The following is a 13665-nucleotide window of genomic DNA, read 5'->3' on the forward strand; positions in this document are numbered from 1 at the left end:
TCACTTTTTCTGGACAGTGTCACTGTTGCCCAGGATGCCGTGCAGCGGTGAAATCACAGGTCACCACAGCCTGGACCTCCTAGGCTCAAGCGATCCTCCTGGTCCCACCTCCCAAAATGTGGAGGTTACAGGTGGAAGTCAGCACACCCAGCCCATTTTTCACTTTCCCATCGGCAGAAATCCAAGTTTGATAACCCACCTATGAGAAGACGGGTACTCTTGTACATTATCAGAACAAATAAACTGGTCTAACACTTGGGAGAGTGGGAGAAACTGCCAAAATTAAAATGCACAAACCTGGCAGGGTGCGGTGGCTTATGCCTATAATCCCAATACCTTGAGAGGTCTAGGCAGAAGAATAAGCTAAAGACCAAGAGTTGAACTAGCCCAGGCAATAGGAATTGGGGCCGTAATACGTGATAAATGTGCCCATGAACTTCCACTGCACTGGCCTGGGAAACAGAACACGGCCTCATAATTATTGGGGAGGAGTTGTGAATTGAGCACACGAGGGAGAAATGGGAGTTTGTTGTCTGAGTAGTCAGCAGTTATTCTCTTCTCTCATCCATGTAGTTTAGCACTGACTTCTTCAGGGCCGAGTGGGAAAATGCCACCACCTTACCTTGGTAGAAGGTGGATGACAAAGTTATTAGCCAGGCACCAAGAATGAATCTGAAGCCAAGAACACCAATGCAAAGCCAACAAGCAAGCTCTCCTGTAGACACCACTCCCTTCCAATCCCATTCTCTACAAAGGAAATCCCCAGGTGACCTGGCATGGTCAAACTACACCTTTAGGCAGTAAGAATTTTTTTAAAAAACCAAAAATTTACAAGAGACACAAGCAAAATGTACTTAGCTATTTAATGAGGTTCTTAAGACATTTAGAACACCAATTTGTGAGGATAAATTCCATTCGTCAGGGCAAACACAGATCGCAGGTAGCCCTGGAGCTGAGGAACAGCTTTGATTTTTGGTAGAATTTGTGAGTCCACAGCTTTCTGATCAATCTTGCGCTGCTCTGTAATCTCGTATTTCTAAATAAAGAGAAAGTTAAACATTTTAAAACAGGCACATATCAAATTACTTGTAGAGGTCAACTAAGGAGTCCTGTCTCACAAGTACTAATGTCCAAGAATACTTAGAAAACATTAAAGACAATTTTGACAATCCTTTCCTTGGAATGCTGTGAAATACAACCCATTTTTTACGTAATAAAAACAGCTCTTAAGCTTTTGTATATTGTAGTACACACCAAGGATAAGTAAGGGCACATTCCCAATAGCAGTTAATTCCCACACAATTCCACCAAACTTCAGAATTCTAAGTTGAGCTCCCAAACTGCTAAAAGAACTACTCAATTTAGAAGAATCTGGAACACTAAGTATCTCCTGGTATTCCTCATTATTTAACCTTTCATTTTTCTTCTTTTTGTGCAACAATGCTGAGGCCTGTTTCTTTTCACAAGAAGGGCCAGTGCTAACACAGGAGAGACAAGTAGAAACTTACCTCTTTTTCTGTGTCGAAGATCTCACCTTCCTGGTGTCTGGGCTTCCGCAGCTTCTTCTTCTTGAAGTAAGCATCGGTAAGATGTTTTGGGATTTTGACACTGCTGATATCGATTTTGGTTGAGGTGGCAATGACAAATTTCTGGTGTGTTCTTCGTAGAGGAACTCGATTGAGGACCAGAGGTCCTAAGGGGGAAAAAGTAATTTAGCAAGGAAAAGGGGGAACAATCGTCATCCGGCAATTTAGGTGACCATTACTTGTTATGCTGCTACACAAGAAAGACCACCTGTCTAACCCACATGCACACAAGGCAATGAAATGGGCCTCAGACACTTGTGGCATTAAAAAGTGTCTACCATGTAGGCAGTAGCAAACAAATGTGTATACTGCAAGCATTTAAAAATGGAAGTTTCACAGAACATCACAATCCAAGGATTTTCTTACCAGTCACAAGTAACAAGCCACTAGCCAGCTGCTTCAGGAAAACCACCCTCTGTAAGTTAAAAAAGAAAATAATTAGTTTTCTGCAATTAAAAACTGACTTCTAAATTCATAAAATCACAAGCATCTAAATTTGGGTAAAGGAAATTTCTACATGTATATGTATATAGCTCAGCAGTTCTGGAAGCAACCACAGCAAGCTACTAAGGTAGTACACTCCAGGCATAAATATATTTTTGAGCAAATGAACATGTGTAACATAATCAACAGCAGGAAATGGCTAATAAATCACCATGGATTAAACTTGTTATTTGCCACAAATAAGTTGTATCTTGCAGATCATTTCCCCTTGCCCCAAACACAGGTAAATAAAGGAAAACTACACCTAGCATGCAAACGCATTGCCACCAGGAACCCCAGGCAGCTGCAGTGAAGCTCCTCAAGCACAGAAACTCTCACCTTGCCCCTGTGGCGTCCAGTGAGGATGATCAGAATGGTCCCGGGGGTAATGCTGGCTCGCAGTTTTCTCACGTGCTGACTGAAGGGTTTTTTGCCGTGGCTCAACAGCTTTCGAGGCACATCTTCAGTAGGATAATATCTAGGCTGGGGAGAGTCCATAGATCCAACTTATTTAAATAAGCCATTCAGATTGGTAGAAGCGAGCTATGTCAGCCAAACTTTTGCTATAGTCTTTTTATTTATTTTGAAGTATAACATTTACACGATTCCATTTTCATTTCTGCTAAGTAGATTTTAAACTTGGAAAAGGTCAATTATGGTTCTGCATCCTGTGTGCAAAACAGGATAGAAACCATTTAATGAATGAGCTGTGTGTTCAAGCAAATAAAGCATCAAGCAAGTCACCTTTGTAATCCTGAGCAAAAACTAAACCCCAGAGATTACACGTGTGACATGCCATATTTTGCAGATTAGGGATACATGGCTTGTTTTCCATTTCAAGTAAAGTGTGTTAATATCCTAGCCACTTCATCTGATCCTCACAGCAACAAGTCTTACTCCCACTTCATGCACAAAGGAAAACAAATTGCATAAAACCAGACAGTAGAACTGGCAGATCATTTGTTGCAAAAGTTAGACACCATGCAAGGGCCATTAAAGACGTAACTACAAATAACTCACAATAACCTATTTGGAGTTATTGTCACCTAATAGGAAAACGAGTTCACAAGACAACTGTCAACTTCCCTCTCATGCAGTAATCTTCAACTGTGAAACTGTTTGGTGTAACTTACTTGGGAACGTTCTCATAACGAAAATCACAGAGCAAATCCTGAGACTACATTGGGTCTTGTGTGTGGTAAAGGGGGCCAAGAAACACTGCTCTAGTGGGAAATGTTCTATACAACAGGCTCTGTATTATTTCATTTAATCTCCATAGTAACTCTTGGAGGTAAACCCTCATTCCCATCTTTTTTTTGAGATGGAGTCTCCCTCTGTCGCCCAGGTTGGAGTGCAGTAGTGCAACCTCTGCCTCCCGGGTTCAAGCGATTCTCCTGCCTCAGCCTCCAGAGTAGCTGGGACTACAGGCACGCAACCGGCTAATTTGTGTATTTTTAGTAGACATGTGGTTTCACCATGTTGGCCAGGCTGGTCTTGAACTCCTGACCTCAGGTGATCTGCTCACCTCAGCCTCCCAAAGTGCTGGGATTACAGGCATGAGCCACCATGCCCAGCCTCATTCCCATTTTATATGCAAAGGAACAAAGCACAGAAGACTAACTTAAATTATTTAAGATTAACAGTGAATGTTGAAGCCAAATTGCAAACCCAGAGCCCTTTATTTTCTACCAGAAATTCTCTGGTATGCAGAAACTTACAGTATCAAAGTATTCAAAAACACCTTCAGCATTCAAGCATAAACCGAAAATCCAATTTACAGTGTCCCCATATCTTACCATTTTGCGAAGTTTAACCACCCGGGTACCGCCGTTCTTGTCACCACCAACTGGTTTTGTAAGAGTTGCAAGAACCTTCTCCTTCTTTTTCTTTTCAACCTGCAAGGACACAAATGCATCAACAATAAGAGAATGCCAATAAAGGGTAAGACATAATGGTCAGTGGTTCCCTCTTCCCTTACCTTGGATTTAGCGGCTGAGTACTTCCTCTTGTACATGGCCTTTCTGGAATACATGGCAGATCGGGAATACCTGCCAATTCCTCTGACAAGGACAGGGTTGCGGCTGCAATGGGGCTTCCCCTTCTTGGGCTTCTTAGCCTTGAGGTTACCCTTTTTCACCTTGCCACCAGCATCAGCCTTCTTGGCTTCGGGTTTCTTCTCTTTAGTATCTGGCTTCTCAACTTTTTCACCCGCCATCTACAAATATTTTTTGTAGACAAAAAAGGCATTTCATCTCTTTTTTTTTTTTTTTTTTGAGACGAAGTCTTGCTCTGTCGCTCGGGCTGGAGTGCAGTGGCCGGATCTCAGCTCACTGCCAGCTCCGCCTCCCAGGTTTACGCCATTCTCCTGCCTCAGCCTCCCCTGTAGCTGGGACTACAGGCGCCCGCCACCTCGCCCAGCTAGTAAGGCATTTCATCTCTTAACAAGACAACGACGAACCTGTACATGAATGGGCTGAGCTCCCCAGACTACAATCCCTTCCCCGGTAAGATACAGGCCTTCAACTCTACCCATTCTACTCCAACCTTCACTATGTCTCATTTGGGGGTTGTCTCCCCAACACACTATAAACTATTCTCTTGAGGATTTGAAACTATCTCACACCTATTAGGTTTTTGCCAAATACTGAGCAGTCAGAAGTCCGTACAACCATTATTTTTTTATCACTGTTTTGCGAATTAGAAAACTTAGATGCAAAATGTGCCCACAGGTTGGAAGCACCAGGACCAGAACTTGAAATTCCTTTTAGTACCTTTCGTCTTAACCCTTAAAAGCAGTGTCTTTTTTCAAGAAACTCGATTTAGGAATTGCGAACACAAACAATCAGTCCAAACTGAGCCCAAACAGAAAAAGATCGCAAAGACCAAGAGGCGACTTCCGGTCGCGGATGCTGAGAGACGCGAAATGTTTTGGCTTCAGTGCGGAAGCCCAACGTGGCTGCGACACGCTCACTGTCATCCTCTGGAACCCAGGACCGGGAACTCAATGCACGCGCCGTCGCCCCGCTTCCTCTAACACCCACCAGTACGCTACGGGTCCCCGAAAGGGCCTCGTTCCCCTAGTCCAAGAGCGTGGCCAACAGCCGGAGGAAGCCACTACGGCATTCTACCTCACCCTCTTCGTGCCCCGCCGCAAACCCAAACGGCAAAAATGAAGCGTCTGGAAGGCCTCTCAGTTAGCCCTGGGCATGTCCGACCCCTGCAGGTGTCGACTGGATGCCCTCCAGGTTCGGATGGCGAAGGATTGAAGTCCTGAACTCGAGTCTTGCAGAGAACCCTGCCATTCTTACCTTGCAAGATGGGAAAGAGAACTAAGGTCTCGGCTTCCGGTCTATAAGCAATCATGGGAAGTGCGAGTCTCACTTCCTTCCGGATCTGGGGCATCATGGGGAATGTAGTATTTCGCTAATGAGAAAAAACTAGTAAATCCTAGGCCGGGTGGGGTGGCTCACGGCTGTAATCCCAGCGCTTTGGGAGGCCTAGGCAGGCGGATCACGTGAGGTTGGCAGTTCGAGACCAGCCTGGCCAATATGGCGAAATCCCGTCTGTACTAAAAATACAAAAGTTAGCCGGGCGTGGTGGTGAGTGCCTGTAATGTCAGCTACTCGAGGCGCGGAGGCAGGAGAATCACTTGAATCTGAAGGTGGAGGTTGTAGTAAGCCGAGATCGCAACACTGCTCTGGGCAACAGAGCAAGATTCCGTCTCAAAAAAGGCGGGGGGGAATGGCGGGGCGCGGTGGCTCACGCCCGTAATCCCAGCACTTTGGGAGGCCGAGGCGGGTAGATCGCTTGAGGTCAAGGGTTTGAGACCAGCCTGGCCAACATGGTGAAACTCCATCTCTACTAAAAATACAAAAATTAGCCGGTCGTGGTGGTGGGCGCCTGTAATCCCAGCTACTCGGGAGGCTGAGGCGGGAGAATCGCTTAAACCCAGGAGGCGGAGGTTGCAGTGAGCTGAGATCCTGCCACTGCGTCCCACCGCACTCCAGCCTCAAAGACTCAGTCTCAAAACAATAACAGACTCAGTCTCAAAACAATATCCAGACTCAGTCTCAAAACAAAAACAACAACAACAACAAAATTAGCTGAGTGTGGTGGTTAGTGCCTGTAGTCCCAGCTACTTGGGAGGCTAAGGCGGGAGGATCACTTGAGTCCTGGAGGTCTGGGCTGCAGTGCAGTGAGCCCTAATCTTGTCACTTGAGATAAAGTCAGTGGTCCCCTCTCCCTTACCTTGGATTTAGCAGCTGAGTACTTCCTCTTGTACATGGCCTTTCTCATTCCTGTCTGGCCTACAGAATGAGACTCTGTCTCAAAAAAAGTAAAAAAATATAAAGTGAGGATAACAATAGTAACTTACTTCATAAGGTTGTTGGGAACATTAAATAATATACACAGCAGTACTGAGAAGCATATTTGATGGATGGTAAATGCTACAAAAGTGTTAGCTCTTTTTTTTTTTTTTCTTTTGAGATGGAGTCTCGCTCTGTCACCCAGGCTGGAGTGCCGTGGCGTGATCTTGGCTCAAGGTAACCTCTGTCTCCCGGGTTCAAGTGATTCTCCTGCCTCAGCCTCCCGAGTAGCAGGGAGAACAGGCGCACACCACCATGCCCAGCTAATTTTTTGTATTTTTAGTAGAGACAGGGTTTCACCATGATGGCCAAGCTAGTTTTGAACTCCTGACCTCAAGTGATCCACCCACCTCAGCCTCCCAAAGTGCTAGGATTACAGGCGTGAGCCACCATGCCTGGCCAACTGTTAGGTCTTGTTATTGTCACCATCATCACCACTATCATCTGATCATCAACATCCTAGTTGTTGTTAAGTATTCTGCTAAAGTTTATGCGCCGGATATAATAAGCAATATTGCATGCAATGTGCCTTGCTTTATCTCATTTAATTCTCCCAACAACCTGTGAACGATACTATTATGAGGAAACTGAGGTAAGTCCAGGACATTAAGTAACTTGCTCACAGCATAGATCTGATTCCAAAGATTGCACTCTTGACCATTAGGCTGCAAGATTAAAGAGATGATTAATGAAGATGCATGAGAGTTTTGCTCATGTTAGAATTAAAAATAAGAATACTTGTTATCTTTTGCAAAATAACACAGTATATGTGATAGTTCTTTACTGCTTCAAAGCCCTTGAGCCAACATGTACACATTTGTAATACCTTCTATCTTGCGTTTTCCATTTTCCTCCATTTGTTTTTTTCTGGTTGCTAGAGCTTTTCACCTTGATTTTTTTTCAGATCGAAACCACCTGCTTCATGGCTGTGTCTCTGGGAATCATTTAGCCTTTTTCTGATTCTGATTGACTGAAGATACAAATACAATGATCAGATGAACACTGCCCTTTTTTTTGAGAATGGGAATGTCAGCAGCTTTATTTGTTTAGCAAATTTCCTCAGCAAAGCACCTCTTAGAAACTTCAACTGCAGTAAATATACTACAATGAATGAATGAAATGCACAGCTGCTTACGTGGGCCCCTCAAAATTTCTGGCAATCTCAGAGAATTTCACCTAGTAAACACCCCAAAATAGTTGTTGAATGACCTGTCAATAAAATAAAAACGTAGATGAACCCCCTCTTGTGTTTTGTTGCGGTATTGCAAAATTTACAATTCATTAGTTGGACAAAATAACATGTTAGTTATAAAGTAAATATTTTTATTAAGCTTAGTTTTGCATGTATAAAATTCTCTGAAATTTGTGCAGCACTTTAATCACAAAGCAGACATTTTTGCAGACACTTAACCTTTTTTTTTTTTTTTTCCTGAGTTGGAGTCTTGTTCTGTTGCCCAGGCTGGAGTGCAGTGGCGTGATCTTGGCTCACCGCAACTTCTGCCTCCTGGGTTCAAGCCATTCTCCTGTCTCAGCCTCCCGAGTAGTTGGGACTACAGGCGCCCACCACCACGCCCGGCTAATTTTTTGTGTTTTTAGTAGAGCCCGGGTTTCACCGTGTTAGCCAGGATGGTCTTGATCTCCTGACCTTGTGATCTGCCTGCCTCGGCCTCCCAAAGTGCTGGGATTACAGGCGTGAGCCTGGCAATTTTTTTGCATTTTTATTAGAGATGGGATTTCACCATGTTGGCCAGGCTGGTTTCAAACTCCTAACCTCAGGTGATCTGTCCACCTCGGCCTCCTAAAGTGCTGGGATTACAGGCCTGAGCCACCTCACCCAGCCTAATTTTTTTTTTTTTTTTTTTTGAGACGGAGTCTCACTCTGTCGCCCAGGATGGGATGCAAGGTGAGATCATGGCTCACTGCAGCCTTAACCTCCTGGGTTCAAGCAATCCTCCCACCTCAGCCCCCTGAGTAGCTGGGAGTACAGTGCACACCACCATACCTGGCTAATTTTTTTACATTTTTTGTAGACACGGGGTCTCACAATGTTGCCTCAGCTGTATTTTTTGTTTTTTGTTAGACAGTAAATCTTTTAAAGCCTGGCAACATGGTGAAACCCTGTCTCTGCTAAAAATACAAAAATTAGCCAGGCTTGGTGGCAGGCGCCTGTAGTCCCAGCTACTGGGAGGCTGAGGCAGGAGAATGGTGTCAACCTGGGAGGTGGAGCTTGCAGTGAGCCGAGATCGTGCCACTGCACTCCTGCCTGGGCAACAGAGCAAAGACTCCGTCTCAACAAATAAAATAAAATAAAGTAAAATAAAATTCAGATGGAGTTTTTTTTTTTTTTTTTTTTTTTTTGCTATGTTGCCCAGGTTGGTCTCAAACTCCTGGTCTCAAGAGATCCTCCTGTTAGCTACCATGCCTGGCCATATAAATTAATATGCCAGGCACTACTCTAGGCACATAAAGATGGGAAGACCAGCCGGTGGCTCATGCCTGTAATCCTAGCACTTTGGGAGGCGGAGGCAGGATGATTGTTTGAGCCCAGGGGTTTTAGACCAATCTGGGTAACATGGCAAAACCCTGTCTGTATTAAAAAAAAAAAAAAAAAAAAAAAAAGACAATGACTTTGTCTTAAAAGGAGCTCATAATTTAGAGGAAGACACAGAACAACAATGACAGAACCCACAATGATGTTGAAATGTGTTAGGTGCTGATAGCGGCATGAAAAGGCAACCTCAGGAGCATAGGAAGGGAGTCTCTCTTTTATTCTCAAAAAGTGAAAGAATGTTTTCTGGAGGAGCTGCTTAACTTGGAGCTGAACCTTGCATGACTGTTTTCCAGATGGAGAAGGGTTTGAAGAGTATTCCGGGCAGTAGGAACTAAATTTTGGAAGGCAGGGATGCAAGAAACAGCTAGAAGCCTTTAGAAACTGCCAGATTATGTGAGGGTGTTGGCACAGGCCATATCTAGAAGGGACTGATGTACTAAGGGAAGGAGTTCAACTTAATGCTAGAGGGTTTGAACCTCCTTCATACAACAGGGGAGTGACGTGATTAAATTTGTATTTTAGAAAGATAATTCATTCTAGTTGCAGAGTATGCAGAATATAGGAAACACTAGGGAGGTAGTAGTTCCTGCACTCAAAGAGCTAATAGTTTACTTTGGAAAAGAGACAAATGATAGCCAGCTTTTATCAAGTGCTGACTTTGCCAGACACTGTTCCAAGGACTTCACAAACCTACCCTATGGTAGGATTTTGATTCCTATTTTACAGAGAAGGAAACAGACACAGAGGAGTCAAATGACTTGCTTATAGACACCCAGGCTGCCAGATCAAGTGGCCGGGTGCAGTGGCTCACACCTGTAATCCTAGCACTTTGGGAGGCCAAGGCAGGCGGATCATGAGGTCAGGAGATCAAGACCATCCTGGCTAATGTGGTGAAACCCCATCTCTACTAAAAAAATTACAAAACATTAGCCGAGCGTGGTGGCGAGCACCTGTAGTCCCAGCTACTTGGGAGGCTGAGGCAGGAGAATGGCTTGAACCCGGGAGGGGGAGCTTGCAGTGAGCCGAGATGGCGCCACTGCACTCCAGCCTGGGAGACAAAGTGAGACTCCGTCTCAAAAAAAAAAAGAAAGAACTTAATTGGATGCTTCTTATATGATACAGGCTCTTAGATTTATAGTGTAGTGTGTTAGGTTCTAAGGATAGGTGTCTTGGTGACCAGCTGACCTGGACTAGAGAATCAGGTGAGGCTTGTATTCCAGAGGAAGTGGCTCCTAGTCTGAGATCAGAGGCATAGAGTTGATGTGGAGGAGAGTCAGGAAGAACCCTCTGGGGAAAGAAAGCAAACTGTTAAAAGGCTCTAAGTTGGGAAAGAATATGGCATATTGAGGGGAGCTGAAAGTCATTCAGCATAGCTGGATCATAGAAAATGAAGTGAGTAGTGGGGAGACGGGCTGATGAAGTGATTGGGGATCAGAGTTAAAAAACTCTGGTGCATTGGTTCACACCTGTAAATCCAAGGCCTTAGGAGGTCAAAGTGGGAGGACTGCTTGAGGCCAGGAGTTCAAGGCCAGCCTGGGCAACATAGCAAGACCTTGTGTCTGAAAAAATTTTTTTAAACTTTTTTTTGGGCCGGGCATGCTGGCTCACGCCTGTAATTCAGCACTTTGGGAGGCTGAGGTGGGTGGATCACTTGAGGTCAGGAGTTGGAAAGCAGCCTGGGCAGCATGATGAAACCCTGTCTCTACTAAAGATACAAAAAAAAAAAAAAAAATTTGCTGGTAATGGTTGTTCGTGCCTGTAATCCCAGCTACTTGGGAGGCTGAAGCAGGAGAATCACTTGAATCCGGGAGGTGGAGGTTGCAGTGAGCCGGGATTGCGCCACTGCACTCCAGCCTGGGTGACAGAGTGAGAGTCCGCCTCAAACAAAACAAAAAACTTTTTTTTTTGTAGGGACAGGGGTCTTAATCTGTTGCCCAGGCTGTTCTTGAACTCTTCGGGCTCAAGCAATCCTCCCACCTAGGAGTCCCAAAACACTGGGATTACAGACGTGAGCCACCACACCCGGGGGGATAAACCTTTTCTTTTTTTTGGATTTCATCCTAAAAACAAGGAGAAGCCATTGACGAATTCAATGTAGGGAGTGACTAGTTTTGCAGTTTTTTTTTTTTTTTTTTTTGAGATGGAGTCTCGCTCTGTCGCCCAGGCTGGAGTGCAGTGGCGCAATCTTGGCTCACTGCAACCTCCACTTCCTGGGTTCAAGCAATTCTCTCGCTTCAGTCTCCCAAGTAGCTGGGACTACAGGTGCCTACCACTGCACCCAGCTAAATTTTGTATTTTTAGTAGAGATTGGGTTTCACCATGTTGGCCAGGCTGGTCTCAAACTCCTGACCTCAGGTGATCCACCTGCCTCGGCCTCCCAAAGTGCTGGGATTATAGGTGTGAGCCACTGTGCCTGGCCACAATTAATTGTATTTTTAGTAGAGACGAGGTTTCACCATGTTGGCCAGACTGGCCTCGAACTCCTGACCTCAGGTGAGCCACCTGCCTTGGCCTCTCAATGTGCTGGGATTACAGGCATGAGCTACGGTGCCCCACCTAGTTTTGTAGTTTAGATTCCTCTGGCTACTATGTGGAGATTGGATTAGGAAGTTTAGGCCTGCAGGCCTGAGATCAGTTAAAATGTTGCTTGTCATCTAGGTGGCCAGGTTTAGGGAGAGGGACAAATGCTTGTTGAATGGCTATTATGTGAATTAAATTGACATATATTAAAGGTGATCTCTGTAAGGAGCACATGAGTGCTGAAGCAGTTAGCACACAGTATGAAAGTCATTTGTATATGAATGAAATGGGCAAGCATTAAAACAATGAGGATGCTGGAGCTATATAGATATGGGTTAAATTTATGGCTCTGCCATTCACTAGATCTGTAGCCTTTATTTATTTATTTTGAGAGTCTTGTCCTGTCGCCCAGGCTGGAGTGCAGTGGTGCGATCTGGGCTCACTGCAACCTCTGTCTGTCTGGTTCAAGCAATTCTCCCTCCTCAGCCTCCGGAGTAGCTGGGACTACAGGTGTGCGCCACCAACCCCGACTAATCTTTGTATTTTTAGTTGAGATGGGGTTTCACCATGTTGGCCAGGCTGGTCTTGAACTCCTGACCTCAGATGATCCACCCACCTTGGCCTCCCAAAGTCCTGGGATTACAGGTGTGAGCCACCACACCCAGCTAGATCTGTAGCCTTCAATGAGTTATATGGGCATCAATCAAGTAAAAAAACTCTACTCTTCTCAATCTGGTCTGAGTCACCATTATTCCCAGACCAGAATACTACAGTATTCCCGTATTTTGACTGGCTTCTCCGTTTCTGGCCTTGCCCTCTTCCTCGAGCTTCACAGTGTCCAAAATAATACTTCCCCACCACCCAGCTTTTTCGTTTGTTTGTTTTTTGTTTTAGAGACAGGGTCGTGCCATGTTGCCCCGGCTGATCTTGAACTCCTAGGCTCAAGCAATCCTCCTGCCTCGGCCTCCCAAAGTGCTGGGATGAAGGTGTGAGCCACCATACCTGGCCTGAGTGCAGTGGCCTGATCTCGGCTCACAGCAGCCTCGACCCTCCAGGCTCAAGCAATTCTCTCACCTCAGCCTCCCGAGTAGCTGGGACTACAGGCGCGTGACACCACGCCCGGCTAATTTTTGTATTTTTTGTAGAGATGGGATTTCACTATTTTGCCGGGGCTGGTTCCCAACTCCTGGACTCAAGCGATTCGCCCGCCTCAGCCTCCCAAAGGGAAGTGCTGGGATTTCAGGCGTGTGCCACTGCTCCCACCCCAAAGTAGTATTTGTTATTATTATTATCGAGACGGAGTTTGGCTCTATTGCAGGCTGGAGCGCAGTGGTGCGACCTCGGCTCACTGCAACCTCTGCCTCCCAGGTTCAAGCGATTCTCCTGCCTCAGCCTCCCAAGTAGCTGAGATTACAGGCGAACGCCACCACGTCCAGCTCATTTTTGAATTTTTAGTGGAGACCATGTTGGCCAGGATGGTCTCGATCTCTTGACCTCGTGATCCGCCCGCCTCGGCCTCCCAAAGTGCTGGGATTACGGGCGTGAGCCACCGCGCCCGGTCTATTACTAGTTTTTTTAGGCAGTGTCTTGCTGTCGCCCAGGCTGGAGGGCAGTGGCGTGATCACGACTCACTGCAGCACCGACTTCCCGGGCTTAAGTTATCCTCCCGCCGCAGCCTCCACGCCTGGCTAGGGTTTTGCATTTTTTGTAGAGATGAGGTCTTTTTTGCCCAGGCTGGCCTCTAGCTCCTAGGCTTAAGCGACACTCTTGCTGCAGCCTCCTAAATTGTTGGGGTTACGGGCGTGAGCCACCGCGCCCAGCCTAATGGAGGAAACTGAGGCTCGGAGACAGTAGGTAATTTCCCCAAGGTTCCACAGCTAATGAGTCGAGTGGCGATTTGTGGAACGAAATGAATGAAATCGATGTGGCAGTGGGCCCGGACGCGCCCGGTCGGTGGAGTGGCGTAGCCGCCGAGCGCGCAGCTCACACCCGGCGGCCGCGATTTCCGGGAGGAAGCAAGGATGCTTTGGACGCTGCGCTTAGCGCCTCCGCGGAACCCCCGCGCTGCCATTCCCGGCCGTGGCTCCGTCCTCGGCTAACGGGAAGCAGGAAGTGGCGGCGGGCGTCGCTAGCGGTGACATCACGGGGGCGACGGCGG

The 13665-nt window shown here is 46.2% G+C and overlaps 1 pseudogene; it reads right to left on the minus strand.

Annotated features, from left to right (window-relative positions):
- Positions 1-849: 849 nt before the first annotated feature.
- On the minus strand, positions 850-13604 carry LOC712820 (ribosomal protein L6-like; annotated as a pseudogene).
- Between the last annotated feature and the right edge of the window lie 61 nt (positions 13605-13665).

This window comes from Macaca mulatta, chromosome 11 (assembly GCF_049350105.2).
Source record: "Macaca mulatta isolate MMU2019108-1 chromosome 11, T2T-MMU8v2.0, whole genome shotgun sequence".
Lineage (NCBI taxonomy): Eukaryota > Metazoa > Chordata > Mammalia > Primates > Cercopithecidae > Macaca > Macaca mulatta.